Genomic DNA, 12,326 nt, shown 5'->3' with positions numbered 1-12,326 from the left:
CACTGTCAGTGGTAGAGCTAAGATTTTAATCCAGGTAGGCTGGGACTGGACCCTGATTTTTCTACCTGTCTCTATCATCTCTCCATGCAATCAAAGGCCTCCCGTGTTTGCTCAGACTCTTGCTGCCAGGTACTGGGGTGAGTGTCAAATGCCAAGCAAGGCCTTCAGGTTGAAGGTTTTCCTGCAGTTCCTCCACAGAAGAGTCCCCATCTCTCAGCCACTTTGTATTTTCTCACTTGCCAGCCAATATTCCCATTCCAGTCACCCATTTCCTGACTGTTTCCCCAAGATGCACGGCCAGCTTCCAATTCAAATCTTCTCCTTTTTTATCTTGCCGTCCCACAGATTGTATTCTGTAGACAAGACCCATTGAGCAGCTTTTAACTTGCAGATCCCCTGGGATCCAAGAGAGAGCTTCTTTGGCTCAGGAAACTGGAGGACAAAACTGTCAAGCTATCTGTACCAAACCACAGAGGGAGTCAGGAACAGAAGCCTGTCTTTCTTCACAGTCACTTGTGGACACGCGTAAGTTTGGGTGGACTAGTGAGTCTCGGCTAGTAGGTGATGTGGGCGTCTGGGGATGATATGGTGGGATCTAGAGACACCTGCTTCACACCTCAGGAAGGTGTCCTGGCATCCATAGAACAGGGATGCAGCTGCTGTTAAACAGCCTCTGACACACAGGAAGGAAGGCTGCCCTCCCCCAGAACAACAAAGAATTATGCAGCTCCAAACATTAGTGGTGCTGAGGCTGGGAAAGCCTGCTGTGGAGCGATGAGGCACTTACACATCACCTCTTTACATCAAGCACTTCCCATTACGGGATCCCGGGAGTGTGACAATCAAACGGTGTTTTGGAAATGAATCCTGAAACCGCGTATCAGACGACTCGGCCTGACTTGCACGTGGCCCACAGCTTCCTCCATAACGCACGGCCCCTTAGGAAGCCTTCGTCAAACTCCTTTCCACAGGCTGCAAGTCCTGAAATTGATGACCTTTTCCCTTTGCTTTTGAGCAGCAGAAAGATTAACAATTCAATGGCTCTTTGTGCTGAGGCAAGCCATACCAAGGTCTCGGCACATTTCTGAGAAGGAGAGAAACGGTATTATCACAGCAAATGGAACACGCACGGCTTGCAAAGTTCCTGGGAGAAATCTCAGCCCAGGAATTGCACCCACTTGTAGTTTGGCGTTACTGCCAAAGGCACACAAGAGAACTGCCTCATTAGACTGCCTCCGAGAAGGAGAAGCCAGCGTGGGACTCCATGGCCTCCACTCTGCCCGTCCTTTCTGCTGCAGGAGGGATATTAAGGGGCCTGGAAGCCTCCTCTTTGGAATCTGATGTGCAGCTAGCAACAAAATCCACTGTCATTACCTGCCCCAAAGATGGAAATTCTGGGTCTGTTCAAATATGCCTACAAAGATTTATCTCAAAAGCAAGGGCTGCAGACACCCAGGAGGGTGGAAGACGTCTTTCTATATGAATTTGTTGTCATATTAATTTGAGCAGGAAATGATGGAGGAGCATTATAGATCTTCTGCTCTGGCACTATGGTTATTTTTTATAAAGAGCAGAAAATAAGGTTTACCTCCAGGGAAAGCGTGTGGCCTCCAACTAAGAAGCAAGTGCTAAACACGCCTCTTCTGCAGACACAGTTTGGCGTCCTCCAGAACCCTCCGTGGATTGTTTTAGGACTCAAATTTTCAGCTGGGCACATGGCTGCTCAGGTAAAGACTACATTTACCAGGCTCCCTTGCAGGTATGTGAGGCTCTAGCTAACCAATAGGAGGTGATGTGTGTCATTTCTGAGGCTTTCTCTGCTCTCCACTTCCTCCCTTCCCACGGGTTAGCCGCAGTCCTGTTGGGTGGGGCTGTTTGAGGAAGACTCTATCCAGGGATTGGTGAGTCTCAGCAGGGGAAGTGCTGGAGTATTGACCTCATGAGCTCTCTGACAGCTATGGACTGATTATCCCTGGTTTGTTACCTGAGGGAGAATTTCAGAATCCCGTTTTATACAAGCCAAGGCCTTCTGCCTCTGTTGCAGTTAACAGCATAAATACTATTAATCCCCACCATAAGTGCTTTTCAAATTTCAATCAACTCAGGGTGGTGCACAGGGTTTTCGAAGTAAAGGCAGGTGTTATGCTGGGCACTCGAGGTGCAGAGACAAAATCAGCACCCCCTCCAGGGGAGTCCAGAAAGAACGGTGTGCTCTATCACTGTTCTGTGGACTCAGGGGAAGTTCTAGATTTACAATCCCCAGTGCACTTTCAGGGGCACCAGCCTCTCAAATGAGTATAAAGGGCCAAGTAGTAATATTTCAAGGTTTGTGGATCTCAGTTGTAGTTACTTAACGACTACTGTAACAGCCATAACAGGTGGCTGTGGCTCTTTTCCCATACAATTTTATCTACAAATTGACCTCATGAGCTCTTTGACAGCTATGGACTGATTATCCCTGGTTTGTTACCTGATTTCAGAATCCCATTTTATACAAGCTAAGGCCTTCTGCTCTCTTTTAAAAATACTTTATTTAAAAAAATTAAAAATACGTATTTAAAAATAAAAACTTTTAAAATGTTTAAAAATTAATTAAAATATTTTATTTCTTTTTATTTTCTGGGTACGGGCATTTTGCTTGTATGTTTATCTATGTACCACGTGTGCAGTGCCACAGAGGACAGAAGAGGGCATTAGGTATTCAGGAACTGGGGCTACAGATGGCTGTGAGCAGCTCTGTAGGTGCTGGGACTTGAACCTGGGTCCTCTAGAAGCACAGCCAGTACTCTTAACCACTGAGCCATCTCTCCAGCCATGGATGGCCTGCTCTTTGAAATTTATAAAAAAAAATTAGGATGCGAAAAGCACTGAGAACGTTTTTCAGATTTACTTATTTTTATCTTATGTATATGTGTGCTTTGCTGATATATATATATATATATATATATATATATATAACCATATATGTGTGTGTGTGTGTGTGTGTGCATGCACCACATGTGTGCCTGATGCCCACGGAGACCAGAGGAGGGCATCGGGTCCTCTGGACCTGGAGTTACAGGTAGCTGTGAGCTGCCATGTGAACTGGGAACTGACTGCATTTTCTGAAAGAGAAGTATAGTCTTTTAGTGGTTGAGTCATCTCTCTAACCCCTCAGATTTTTTAAAAAATCTGTTTAATTTTCTTTAAGAGAGTGTTTCTCAACTTTCTTGAACCATTTCTTAAAAAATGGTTACTAACCCGAGGCTGGCCTTCTGCATGTGAAAAGGGCTGGCTATGTAGATAACTTTTGCTGCTAACTAATTATTTTAGGAACATACAACATAGATGAATATCTCAGTGACCTACCTGTTCATCATCCAATCAAAAAGGAAAAGCAGAGCATGTCAGGACAAGCAAAGGCCCCCGGAACACCATGGATCCCGCCATCATTGCTCGCTTGCCGAGAAGACTCCCCCAGATTTGCCTCTGTCTAGGATTTATTCTTTGTCTTACTCTCAGGATTTCCTAACACTGCATAAGCTCTTTTACATAAAAGTTAGGATTCTGCATAAATCCTTCTTCAACTTGCTTTTTGTTGTTGTTGTTTTGTGCAATATTCATTAAGTAACTCATGCAATAACCACATAAATCTGGTTCATTTATTTCCATTGCTACTTGCCTTTTCATTAAATGAACATCCCACAATTTATCCATTTGCCTGGAGACAGACAGCTCTCTCTCTCTCTCTCTCTCTCTCTCTCTCGTTGTAAGTACTGCATTTATGACCATCCTTGTTTATGTCTCCTCATTTCCACATAGAAGCATTTTCCTAGCATATAGATGTAACAGCAGAATTATGTGTTTACAAGTTTACTTGAATGTAGATTCGGAGTCGCTTCCGGTGGTGTCTAAGAGTTCTCCTTACTCTATATCTTCATCCAAATCAGGTAGCATAATACCAGACTTTTAAAGAATTGTGAGTGTGTGTGTGTGTGTGTGTGTGTGCATTGCAGCATTCATGTAGAGGTCAGGGGGTGACTTTCACGGGCTGGCTCTACAACCTACCTCGTTGAGGCTGGGTCTTTCTTGTTTCTTCCATTCCCTCCAGACTAGCTGGGAGATGCTCCTGTCTCTGCTTTGTCCTATCTCTAAGTAGGAGTGCTGGGAATATAGTACTGCCACATCCCACATCCAGCTTTGACATGGGCTCCGGGGAATCAGGTTGTCAGGCCTGCAAAGTGGGTGTTTTTTTTTTTTTTTTTTTTGGCCAGGTGCTTTTCATTCATTTGTTTGTTTTTCATTAGAAAGATACGAAATGCATGCCCAACCATTGTTTCGAATTGTATCTCCAGGATTGCTAGCGAGGGTGTGCCGTTCCCACTTTTTTTTCTCTGCTACTTGGAGAACAGTGCCATCTTTGTAAAGAGCTCTATACTTGACCAAAGCTGAGAAGTGGACTCCTAAGAGAGGTTGAGTCTGGTGGCTGAACTTTTTAACAAGAGCTATGGACTGTTAGGAAAAAAGGAACTTTCCCATTTCCCATCATGCCTCTGATTGGAGTTGCCATTCCAGAAGAGGGATTCTAGGAGAGGGGGGGGGGGCGCTCAGGCAAGTTTCACAACCTGCTGGGGCTTGAGCTCCCTCTGGTATGAAGAACCAGACTACTCACAGAACTGGGGGAGAATGAACAGATCATGAGAAATTATATCGTGACCAGGTCTTCCCTACAAAGGCTATCGATGGCTTTCTTAGAAATCTAAGGCAAACTGGAGAGATGTGTCACTTAAAAAGGTGTTTGCCATGCAAACATGGCAACCTGAGTTTGGATCCTCAGCACCCATGGGCTGAGGGGTGAGTGCCTGTAATCCCATCACTGGAAGGTCAAGATTAGCGTGTTCCCGTAGCTTGCTTCCCAACCAGTCTAGGCAAATCAGTGAGCTCTAGGTTCAATGGGAGGATCTCTCAAAAAGCAAGAAGAATGTTTGAGAAAGGATACCCATCAATGTCCACAAAGTACACACATGTGTGTTGTGTACCCCCTCACAGGTCCATACACACAAATATAGATGACATGCACATACACTCGACATATGAAAGGGGGAAGGGGAGAGTGAGAGTCGGAGGGAAAGAGAAACGCAAAAATGATGAGTTGTGGCTACTCTGATTTTCTTTGTTGGCTACATGCCTCAGTTTCCCCCGCAGGTGAGAGTGTCCCTCTCATTTTTCATGACTAACAGAAAAGACACAGGAACTCACCCATGTAGGGTAGTTCACAGTCAGGCTGGTGATCTAATGAGTTGATGAGCGGACAGTGAACCAGGAGAACACAGCACCTGTGAGCAGGAATCCACAATTGCAGAGGGGACTGGCTCCCTACTGTGGCTGGAAGCCCCTCTGCCCTGGCTTATACTGAGTTTTCTGCAGGAAATCCTTATTACCTGACCTACCACCAGGGAAGAGAAAGATCCTGTATAACCAATTCCGCCAACCAGAGTTTTGCTTGGGAGGTTTGCTGGCATGCGAGCAAATCTGTGGGGTGTACAGAAATCTAAGAGAGTCAAGAGTGGGCCAAGACTTATTAAAAAATAAATAAATTGCTGTTCCCCAAGACGACAAATCCCATATTGAAAACTAGATGTCCTCCAACTGCTAGCCTGGATGTGGAGTCCTAGTCCGGAAATGAGCCCCAAATGCCACTTAAGATGTGGTTCTCTTTCGTCGCTGTAAGCGCCAAATATGTCCAATGTGCTTTCAATACTTTGGACATTCAGGACACATCCCAAGTATTGGCAAACTGTCTGCCGCCTGTAGTCTGGCTTCCTCCCACACCAGGCTGCTCTAAAGCGCCACTGCAGGGGCGACTAATGGTTTCCCGACTGCCAGGCCCTGGTGGCCCTTTATAGCCAATGTCTCCTACACTGGCTCCTTTTTGTAAGTCCTTGAAGTTCTCATCCACATGCATTCAGTGCACATTTTTTTAGGGTCTCCCCGAACAAAGGCTTCTTTCCTCAGAACCCCTCAGCTGACTATGTCTTCTTCCTTCTCTTTCTTCCCCTCCCTTTCTCCCTAACCCTCCTTATTCCACTTCTCCTTGAGACAGGGTCTCATGCAGCCTTGGCCGGCCTCGAACTCAAGACGCAGCTGAGGACCCGAACTGATTCTTCTCTATCCATCTTCTGAGTACATGACCATAAGACTGTACCACCATGCTCAGTTTGCGTTCTTGCTGTCAGCTTCTCACCTGGAGCACGTTACTCCAGGGTTCAAGACCCCTGCCTTCCTCTGTTCATCCTCCATGTTGTCTCTAAATTATACATCTGATGTTTTCCCTGTTTAATCGTTAGTGACAGCTCACAGTTCTTTGTCAGAACTGGCAGAATTCTCTAAACCCCTTACTTCCTCTCTCCTCCCCTTCAGACTGGTGCTTTCCTGTTTCCTCTTCAGGATACAGATCAAAGAGTCCCTGAAGGAAGATCACAGCAGCTCCCTGGCCTGGGTCTCTCCTGACTGGTCATCTTGGTTTGTGCTAATTATTACTGGATGTCTCAGTTCATCTTTTGCCCAGATGAGAGCATAGTAGGACCGTCACGGGGTAGATGCTCTTTAGGTATTTGCTGAGTGTCAGTCTGTCTGGCTAGTTTGACATCCTGAGCAGCTTCTTTGACCTGTCCCTGACTGTGATACTGGAGGACAGATGAGCCCCAAAGGCAGTCCCCTAAGACCAGGGAGAAGGCAGCATTCTGTGTTCCAGAAGGCGCTAATGCATTGGCATCAGCACTTGGGAGGCAGTGGCTCAATTGGGTCACTAAGTCTGATGTCTTCTCTAGGAGGTGAAGCAGGGACTGGCCTGCCAACGCTGCACATCCGTGGCTGCCCAGCTATGAATCTGCAGGGAGATAGATGACAACTTCCTCCAGGCAGGGACAGACAAGGACACTCAGGAGGAGAGAGAGCAGACTGCCAAGGTGGAAGGAATCCGGGCCCCACTGAGAGAAGGCCTAGGTGCTTGGTCTCTGTTGGTGACTTTTAAAGAAGAAAGTAGAAGGCCCGTGGCTGGGATTCAGGGATCTGTAAGGGCATGATTGTGGGTGTACAGGTTCCAGATCCATGCTTTCTCCATGAGCCCCACACCTTAAGAGCTGAATCCCTTTAAAACTGGAGTTTCCTTGGAGTCTCCAGGCCACTTGTGAACACCTAATCCACATATCTCTCTCACATCAATTTACTTCTGCCTGATGCCCAGTTCTACTTTCTTGGTAGTGCTAAGATTGTGTCTGATATCACCTTGCTCAGTTGCTTACTTCTGTTTAGTGGCTGCATCTTCCCACTGGTAGAAAATTCCTGATGATTCTGACTCCTGCAAGCCTGTAATAGCATCTGGTACCATTAAGATCCCACACTAGACTTTCTGTGCGTATGGATCCAAGGAGCTGGCCAGCCACAACTCAAAGATGTTCCTAAGAAACTACAGCGTACAGATTTTCTACACAACATGGTAGGGAAACTGTTCGCATATTGAATGAAATGCAAATCAGCTAGAGATGATTTAAAGTATATAGGAGATTATGAACAAGCAGATATAAACAAAATGTCATTTTATAGAGGATTTGAGCATCAATAGGGTTTGGTATCTATGAGTGTCCTGAAACTCCCCCTCCAGACGCTGAGAAAGAACTACTCCATATTTTTCTGAGACCAAGGTTCTCAACCAATGGTCTTTGGTACGGGCTCTTCAGGCACACACACCATCCATGAACCTGGACTTCAGCTGCACTTCAGGGCCAGCATTCTTGTGACACAACCTTCACTCTGGAGCCCAGTTTGGCCACCTCAAACAAATCATAAAACATGCCAGCCTTAGAAGGGTCTCTCTGGACTCTTAGGGGGCCTGAGAAGGGTTGAAAGCTACAGGTGTGAATTGTTAGCCTTAGCCCCAGGCCTCTGTCATGGTCAGCTGGCCCTGAAGCAGTGGCCATTCTCATTTTTGCAAGGGATAGGGGTAGTGAGTTCCCCCAGGCCACCTGACAGATGCACCAGACCTAGATGAGAACACACTGTGGGGCTAGGCACGCTGGTGCTCTAGAAATACCACGGAAGAGCAAAGGTAAGCACGGAAATTATCAGGTCTCCCAAGTCCCAGTTGGACACTCGGCTCCTTCTATGTCTTGAGCTTTTCCACTTTCAGACAGCTCAGCCCTCTCCAAGAAGGATTAACTGTTCTCAAGAGGAGAGCACGGTACCCATGGCCCCCAGTCTTCTTGCTAGGTGCTGCTGATAGGATCTGAGCATACCTCGCTGCCTTTGTTTTTGAATTCAGCCTTCACTCCAGAGCCGGAAACCCACCTCATTCCAAGAGGAGGAAAACAACAGCATTTATCTTTGTATTTTTGAAGGGTTTCAAAACCAATCATCAAGAAAGCATACAAACCCTGCCAAGACGCGTTAACCGTTCTTTCATTCCTCTCTGTAGCTCCCCCACTCCCTCACCTCCCAAAGAACTGGAGGAAACAAAAGCCTGGCTCTGCAGTTTAGGCGATCCGCTACTTCATTAAGGAAGAATAAACGGGGCTCCCCTGGGCTCAGGGGCTGCGGCCACATGGAATATCTGATCTCGTGGCAAGGCTGACTGTAGCTGAGAGAGACACAGAAGATTTCTGACAAGGTCACTCTGAAGATTCAGTGACAAATGAGTACCAGACCTCCTGGACCAGGCTGGTCCTTTCTGACTGGGTTCCATGTCATCTTTGTTCAGTAGTGAGTGACCAGCCGGTAGGCAATTACATGTACTAATGCCACGGACACTTCGGCACCAATGCCACGCTCCTGCATTTGTTAGAACACATGACCCTTACCCCTTCTCGCTTGTTCTGCTTTAAGACAGGGGAGCCCAGCTCTGACTCAGAACCAGAGGCCCCAAGTCCATCTGACAAGTTCTAAGTTGAATGCCTGGCAGGACAGATCAGCCCTCGTTCACAACGGCTGTGTGTCTTCAGACGCATTCGGGAACCCCTCTGAGCCCCAGCTTTCCTCTCTGTAAAATGGAATGAGTGTGCTTTGCACAGTTGTTGGGGATGGCTACATACGCGCTGCAGAGACGCGTAGGTCTCTGGTGTCTTTGCTGAATGTCAGAATGAAAACATTTTTCTCTGATCCTGCTACCTGCATGAGGGAGATGGTAATTCCTGCTTCACAGCATATTAAATGATGAAATGAGATAGGATTCTACAGAAAAACAGGGAATCTTTTTTTATGTACTGATTTTTCCCCTAGTTTTTATAAGTTTCTAGCATTTTGTAAATTTTACTTTCTATCTGTCTGTCTATCTATATATGCTATAGACGAAATCCAGAGCCTTGTTTAGGATAGGCAGGTGCTCACCAATGAGCCATGTGCCAGGACATTTTACGCTTATTATTTGGGGAAATCAATGGAATCCTATGAACTCATCCATTAGTACTCACAGGAGATTGAACCCAGGATCCCCTATAAATAACAAAATCCAACCCGGGCGATGGTGGTGCACACCTTTAATCCCAGCACTCAGGAGGCAGAGGCAGGCAGATCTCTGTGAGTTCGAGGTCAGCCTGGTCTACAATAGCTAGTTCCAGGACAGGCTCCAAAGCTACAGAGAAACCCTGTCTTGAAAAACCAAAACAAACAAACAAACAAAACCAAAAAACCCCACAAAAAAACCCAAAAACCAAAAAACAAAATCCAGAGATGCTGATATCCCTTCTACAAAACAGAACGATATTTGTATAGATCCTGCATATCATCTATATGTACATTAAGTTCTATGTGGATTACTTATAATACCTGCTATAATGTAGATGCTATATAAAAAGCATTTATGCTCTATTATTTAGGGGAGAGTGACAAAATTGTCTATACAGGTTTAGTATGAATTCTAATGTGGTGACAAACCAAAGAGATGCCAACATGGACTCTTAGTGTGATTTTCAGAATGACACACGTGGTCATCAGACCTCACCTTGTGCTGGGTGAAGGGGACAGGGAAGAAGGGCTTCCTGGAGGCTCACATCCAGGCTCTGAAGTTCTGATAAATAACAGAGCCCCAGAAGAGGGTCCTAGAATCCTCTCATAGACCTGGGCAAGGTCTAGGTTGGGAGGGGGGCAGGTGGAAATGATATAGCTGGACATAGCTGTCTTCTGACTTCATGGGTGATGTGCCCCAGGATCCCCTATTGGGGATCATTGGCTACTTATGTCTTGTATATGAAATGACACAGTCTTTACACAAAACCTACATAAATCCTCACACATTGTTAGGGTTTCTGTTGCTGGGAAGAGACACCATAGTTGGCTGCAGAACTCCTGGGACTGAGCTCTTACTGCAAACAGTGATGCCTGTGGGTGCCTGTGTTTTCTGCTCAGTTCCCGAGTCTTTCACTTAATACCTGTGTGATACTGGGAATTACCCAGTCTCAGGCACGGTGATTTTTCTCCTCTGTTTTTTAAGGCACTTGAATATGTTAAAGGCCACCCAAGATTACTAATCAGTACGGAGGGGTTCCCTCAGTGTTTCAGGGGTTCTGGAGACTTGGGGACATGAGCTAGAGTGACTTCTACTTTGTGAACACTGTAGCCATGCTTCACACTTATGACCTTGCCCTCTGTTTACACCAACCTGGGGAGGGGGCTGTCATTACTGTCTCCATGTTACTGTTGGGCAAATGAAGGTTCAAAGAGGTTAATTAACTAGTGGTGCAATTAATTAGCCATAGCAGAGGCATCTGGGCCCAAGCAACGGGACCCTGGGGCCCAGGTTTGTAACTTTTGAGCTATGGGGGTCTCCTGAGAGCATGAAGAGCAAAGCCTGCTTTTTCAGTAAGCAACAAGGAAACACCTTACTTTTCTGTCACCAATGCAAGCTAGAGCTTACGGCAACAAAGAGAGCGGGAGCATAGGACATCACAATCTGGGGATGGTGAGCAGAAGTGGTGGGAATGAGTCTGGTAGCCAGAGGCTGGGCTTTTTTGTCTAAAGCCTTCCCTGGTACTTCTGTGCCATAGTTGCTGCCTAGGCTACAGGAGTGGACGGTCATGTTAATCTCATTAGGTGGCTGAAGGGACTAAGGAAGCAGGTTGCTGGTACAAGTGTCCTGTTTCTGGCTACAGCCACCACACATGCGGCTATTCTAGTGTCATGGGCCCCAAAGGCTCAGGTTTCTGACTAAAGAAACCTCAAGGCAGAAACACGCAGTGGCTTGAACTCAACCCACGGACTAGGCTGCTGGAATTTACATCTTGATGGCTTACCAGGTCAGTTACATCAGACCTGCTGCCTGATCTACCAGTACCTCAGCTTCCTTATCTGCGAAGTGGGCATAACAGCCGCATGCTTCACAGGACTTGGAGAGCACTGCCTGGGTACTAATCTATACCAAGCATTTAAAGTCGGGGCTCAGCATATGGTTAGCGTTGGACACACACTAGCGGTTTTGACTCTGATCAACCCTTTGTGTACTTGGGCTGAGAAGTCATTCTGCGTCTTCATGAGCCAAGGTTTATATGGCAGATCTGCAATAACCTTGTGGGCCCCTCCCTCCATTCCCATCAAATCCAGCTAGGACAGAAATCCCTGCCGCTTGGGGTGGAGTACTCCCAAGGGAGGACAGTCTGACATCAGGAGGTGGGAGGAGATTTGAAAATGATACGGTCACCCAGAAAACATTTGAGGGAGTCAGGAAAGTGTGTGTTCTCGCGTCATTTGTTTTTGGGCTGTTTGCATTTGGATCTGGGCAGGACTCATCTGAAGGAGCTTGCCTGATGTATTTGTATTGCTTTTAGATAAAAAAAAAAAACCCAAAATCAAAAAACCACAAAAACCAAACAAGGCCCCTGCAGGAGAGCCCTGGCCAGTTCACGAGTAATTCCCACCTTGCTGGAGGGGAGCCCTGGGGTATATATAAATCTGAAGCGGTCAAGGAGGCTCATGTCATCCTCAATCTGGAGGGAAGACAGAGGGTGCGCTCCCAGACAGAGATTTTACTCTGCCAAGATTGGTCAGGAAAGTAAGGACGCCAATATTTCACAGAGGGGGATAGAGGAGGAAAGGAAGAGGAACACAAATGGAAGGGTTACCAACAGAGACTAGTCAGAAAGAACAAGACGCTCCGCGTCCTGTAATCCACAGGGACCCAAGCAGATCCTTGGAGTTCAGCCCCCCCCCCCCCCCCCCGCCAGTTTGCCATTTCAACCAGCAGAGCGTCAGCAGCAACAGTAACGGTGATACTCGGTGCCAGCAAGGGGGCGGGGGAGTGTAGTGCCTGTATGCCTTGGTGGCTGAGATCCACAAGCAAAGCTTGGGACTCTTCGCTTCTT

General features: G+C 46.7%; 1 protein-coding gene across 4 annotated transcripts in view; it reads right to left on the bottom strand.

Annotated features, from left to right (window-relative positions):
- Abtb3 (ankyrin repeat and BTB domain containing 3) overlaps positions 1 to 12,326 on the bottom strand; it is a 243,736-nt gene that overhangs the window by 43,262 nt on the left and 188,148 nt on the right. The window lies entirely within an intron of this gene.

Source organism: Microtus pennsylvanicus, chromosome 20 (assembly GCF_037038515.1).
Source record: "Microtus pennsylvanicus isolate mMicPen1 chromosome 20, mMicPen1.hap1, whole genome shotgun sequence".
Classification (NCBI taxonomy): Eukaryota; Metazoa; Chordata; class Mammalia; order Rodentia; family Cricetidae; genus Microtus; species Microtus pennsylvanicus.
Note: the sequence above shows the minus strand (reverse complement) of the source record. Positions and strands in the feature narration are given on the sequence as shown.